Source organism: Hylobates moloch, unplaced genomic scaffold (genome assembly GCF_009828535.3).
Source record: "Hylobates moloch isolate HMO894 unplaced genomic scaffold, HMol_V3 SCAFFOLD_18, whole genome shotgun sequence".
Classification (NCBI taxonomy): Eukaryota; Metazoa; Chordata; class Mammalia; order Primates; family Hylobatidae; genus Hylobates; species Hylobates moloch.
The window spans coordinates 71619579-71625243 of record NW_026652293.1 but is presented as its reverse complement, the minus strand read 5'-3'; positions in this window follow the sequence as shown (position 1 = coordinate 71625243).

Genomic DNA, 5665 nt, shown 5'->3' with positions numbered 1-5665 from the left:
TTCTGCTCTCAAAAGTTATTACTGTTCCTTGTTTATGTATAGAAGAAAGGAGGCAAAGAGAGCTGATACACACAATCAGTCTCTCGCTGACAAGACAAGGATCCATTTCAAATAATAGGCACCATCCATTAGGCTGCTTTCTCATTCAGTTATCCTAAACTCAAATATTTTCACTTAACCTCTACACTCCTGTCAGCTTTCTACCTCAACTTAGGGCAGGACTACTTCTTAGGGAATACAAGCAAGCATTTCATAGGCACTCATATATATACTGAAAGAATAGAGTTCCCTGACCCCCTTGCAGGACTTGTGACAGGAGTGGGAGGGGGAGAAGGCAGACGGGCAGGTGCGGGAGCCAGGGTGAATGCTCTGGGCTCCTGCCCCACAGTAGCATCCAAGGGTGTGCTACAGTTAATGCTGTGTTAGCAGTTGCTGTCCGTGGATGGCTAAGTGTTAAACGAGCTCAGTGGAGAGTCAGGGTGACAGCCTTTTACACCCGGCCCTCTTGGTACCTGGCTCCTTATCCGGCATCCAGGAAGAACCAGGTCACACGGAGTTGAAGGATGGTGAATGTAGGGGTTTGATTGAGTGACGGAGGTGGCTCTCAGCAGGATGGATAGGGAGCTTGAAAGGGAATGGAGTGGGAAGATGATCTTCCTTGGAGTTTGGCCATCCCACAGCTGATCTCTCTGACCATCCCCAGCTGAACTCCTCTTGACATTCAGATGATCCCTCTCTGCCACACCGCTGTGCCACTCTGCCACTCTTATGCTCTTCTGTTCCTCTGCTCATGGAGTTTAGGGTTTCTATAGGCACAGGATAAGGGTGTGGTGGGCCAGAGTGGTCTAGGTAAAGGTAACATTTGGGCACAAAAACAGAAATGCCTATTCCCATTTAGGGCCGCAGGTTTCCAGGCTTGAGAGTGGGGCCTTTGCTGGGGAACCACCCTCTTCTATCCAGTACTTTCTTGCCTCCTGTCCCTATCAATATTTCTAAGGGCATGATAGGATGGGTTGACAACTTAAACACACAGAGCTCTCATACTGGAAGAACTGCTTACAAGAAGGAAAACTTACCTCCCAAGATTCATGGTGAAAAGACACAGAGTGATTCTTATTAATATCACAAAGGCAAAGCCAAGGAAAAATAATGTGATTTTTATTGCTTGGAGGTTTGACCAAAGGCACTGGAAGTTTTGGATAAATTACATTCATTTTATTGTAGCAATGCATAACTCGTGTGGTGTAACAGGCTGCTTAAATCAGGCTTGCAAAAAGTGCCCCCAGTGAGATGTGGTGTGGCAGAGGAGTGGGTAGGACCATCAGCAGACTGGGGTTCCAGGGCCACCTCTGAGCCTGTCTTATATGACCTTGAGGAATTAATTTAACTCTGCTGGGCATCCATTGCCACACCTGTTAAACTGAGGAGGTGGAACTCAGGGGGCTTAACTTGAATTTTAAGTCTCTAAAATTCTATAGCTGTGGTGGATACTCTAAAATAGGTTTTTTTTTTTTTTTTCTTGTTTGTTTTTTTGTTTTTGAGATGGAATTTTGCTCTTGTTGCCCAGGCTGGAGTGCAATGGCACGGTTTCAACTCACTGCAACCTCCGCCCCCTGGATTCAAGCGATTCTCCTGCCTCAGCCTCCTGAGTAGCTGGGATTACAGGAGCTGCCACCATGCCTGGCTAATTTTTGTATTTTTAGTAGAGACAGGGTTTCACCATGTTGGCCACACTGGTCTTGAACTCCTGACCTTAGGTGATCTGCCTGCCTCGCCCTCCCGAAGTGCTGGGATTACAAGTGTGAGCCACTTTGCCCGGCCTAAAATCTCTTGAATGTGCTCCTAGAAATTCATCCTGATTTTTCTCCCTGAGTTTTATGATGTGCTTTGTTCCCCCCCTCAAGAATCCCAAGAGCAATCTGCCACCATATCTTTGTTTTACTAAAATCTATTTTCAGTAGACTTGAACTTTGATTTCCAAAGATGTGAATGCTAAATGTTTGATAGAAAACCATCTTTGATGGGGGAAATCTTTCTGTTAAAATCATACTTACTGTTTTTGTTTCTGAAAGAGGCTTCAAAATATTGGATAGTAAATGAGGAATGGAGGTGGAGAGAGTAATCTCAGGTAGCTTGCCAAAGATATTATTGTAGTAATTTTAAATGCTTGGCTTGTGTTCAAGTTAAACTTTGTGTTGTCCAGCAAATGTTTACATAATTTAATAGAAATAATGGTTACAAATAAACTGAGAACAATGCCTGTGCAGATAATGGACATTAAGGCTTTTTTGTTGTTGTTAGTTTTGTGGGTTTCCTTTTTTTTTTTTTTGCTAAATTTCCCTTTCTTTACCACTAGTCACCTGTAATTCACATGTGAATTAGAAGCTATTTAGCTTTGTTAGAAATACAGCAGCATTGCCATTTGATTTTTACTATGGATGGTCTACATTTTAATATTTGATTTCTGCTATTCATCAACTTTAAGGTAGACAATAAAAGTTGGTGTGATTGCCACTTGCCCTGAACACTTACCTGATGGAGTGACCCAAACCTTCATTCTTAACGAGTTTGGGCCATTTTTAGTCCTGCCTGGATTGTTGTAGTTTCCCATTGACCTTAATCACAGGGCGTGGTAATACTAAGAGATGTCGGCTGGGCGCGGTGGCTCACGCTTGTAATCCCAGCACTTTGGGAGGCCGAGGCGGGCGGATCACGAGTTCAGGAGATCGAGACCACGGTGAAACCCCGTCTCTACTAAAAATACAAAAAAAAAATTAGCCGGGCATGGTGGCGGGCGCGTATAGTCCCAGCTACTTGGAGTGGCTGAGGCAGGAGAATGGCGTGAACCCAGGAGGCGGAGCTTGCAGTGAGCCGAGATTGCGCCACTGCACTCCAGCCTGGGCAACAGAGCGAGACTCCGTCTCAAAAAAAAAAAAAAAAAAAAATACTAAGAGGTGTCCTAATAGATTTCCTGTATCCAGCCATATTCTTCCTTACCTCCCTTGTGGAGGAGTAGGCTGATTTCATCTCGATAGTCTGGGTCAGTCACCCCAGCCAACACTGTAACTCTCCTCTTAGCATGTTGACTTAGAGGAAGGAGGAGCCCAAAGTGGCCAGGTGGCAATCTTAACTTCCAGTTTAATAGAACCATTGTTGTATCTCCTGCTGGCAGCATTCCTCCCTCTGGAACTAAGACCTCTAGGCCAGCAGAACATAATGTCTCAGGGAGAGGAAGCAAAATTTTGCTAGTGGGTCACTAGAGGTGATGGTGAGTGGTGCGACTTCCACTTCCACCCCTTGATTCCTGGACCCATGAATCCTGGCTATGGGAGAAACAGTACCATATATTGGATGCTGATTCCGGGCATACACAGCCTTCTGGAGAGCTTTGGCCCAGGCCTGCAAAGTATTGTCACCTAGTTGGCATTGTAACTGTAACTTCAAAAGGCCATTCCACCGCTCTGCTATAAAATCAAAAAGGAAATTAGTTACTTTCTAGATACAATGGGGGCACAGGCATTGGGTAAATACATCTGTTCTAAATGGAAGAAATTGGCCAAATCAAAGCGACTATAGGCCTCATGTAAGTCTGAAATCCAATAAGGCAGTCATTAAACCTTAAAGTGAAAATCCCTTGTGCAAAATAAACAAATAAGCAGATATCTGTTAATATCTGTTAGTATCACATATGATGATACTGACTATTAAGGAAAAGTGATTCCTGCACCACATCACTTTTTTTTTTGGCTTCGTTTTTGAGACAGAGTTTCACGCCATCACCCAGGCTGGTGTGCATTGGTGTGATCATGGCTCACTGCAGCCTTGAACTCCTGGGTTCAAGTGATTCTCCCTCCTCAGCCTTCCCAGTAGCTGGTACTACAGGCACACGCTGCATGCCTGCTAATGGCTCAAGCAATCTTCCCACCTCAGCCTCCCAAAATGCTGGGATTACAAGCGTGAGCCACCGCGCCCGGCCCACATCACATTTTAAAGTCAGCTACCAGACGACAAGGGTAGAAACCTTAAGTCGTTGTGCAGTGAGATGATGCGGGTTTCTTTTAGTTTTCAGCACCAACTTTACCAAAATCAAAGCAAAATGAATAATGCTACTCAATTAGATAATGCATCCCTGGAGAAGTTAGGATGAATGTCTTGCAAACAGTTTTTCATCAATCTGTACATAACATTTGTCTGGGTAGCTTGAAAGTTGCTGTCTTCTATGCTACCTCCAGCCTTTTCAGTCTTTTGATGTGATGGTTTTAATAACCAGTTCCTTTGTCTTTTCTTAGGCTGTTTTCTTTAAAGACAACTTTTCTCAAAATATAATAATTATGTAAAAAGTGTACAGCTTAATGAATTTTTTATAAATTATGCTTGTATTTATAACCATCATTCAGAAACAGAACATGAAGCTATCCTTATGTTCCTGTCTAATGACTTTTCCTGCCAAAAACAATTATTGTCCTGATCTCTAGTTGCATAGAATAGTTTTGCCTGGTTTTAAAATTTTTCAGAATGAAATTTTTTATTGTCTACTCCATTTTTGTCTAGCTTCTTCCACTCAGCATCATTTGTGATATTCACCTATTTTATTGCATACAGTTCCAGTTAGTTCATTTTCATTGTTTTATAGAAGGTAATTATCAATTATACTACAGATTATGTTTCCACTCAACTGTTGATAAAGATTTGCTTAGTTTCTAGACTTTTGGTTTTTACAAATAGTACTTGAACATATTTTATACATGTCTTCTGGTAAATGTGAATTCATTTCTATTGGATATATGTCTAGAGTTGGAAATGCTGGATTATAGAGATGGCATGCACTCAACTTTACTAGTCATTGTCAAATGGTTTTCCAAAGTGGATGAATCAATGTTAACACCACCAGAAATGTATGAGAATTATAGTTGTATTACATTATCATCTAAATTTGCAACAGATTTTCTTTTTCTCCTTCTTCTCTTTTCACTTACTGGGACTATAATTGTGTGACATGGTTTTGCATTATCCTAATGTCTAGTGAGGTTGAGCACAGTTTATATATATATATATATACGTGTATATATATATATATATATTTTGCCACGTGAATATACTTGTGTGAATTGCCTTGACAAGTTTATTTTCATTTTCTTATTTGCTTATAGAAATTCTTTATATCTTGTGGGTACAAGTAGTTTTTCAGATATCGTGAATACTATGTGTTCTCCCATTCTATGGTATGCCTTTTTTTCTATTAATTGAAATTCTTAATTATAATATGTTCTGATTCATCAATGTTTATTTTTATTATTTATTTTCATGTATTGTTTAAGAAATATGTGCCTCCTCTATAAGTCCTGAAGCTATTTTTCTGTTTTCCTCTGAAAATTTCATTGTTTCACCTTTCTCATTTAGATCTGCAATGAATATGGAAATCATTTTGGTGCGTGATGTGAGGTTTAGGTCAAGATTCAATACTTCTGAATGAATAGCAAGTTGACACAGCAACATTTGTTTAAAAAGAAATTCAATGTTGTACTGCATTGTCCTCTTTGCCAAAGTATTCATGCATATGTATCGTTGCTCTCTTTGAATCCACAAACTAGGGGTAAACTAAGAACGGCATAGTGGTTTGGTATATGAGTATGGGAGCATGTGTGTCTGTGTGTGCATGTGTGTG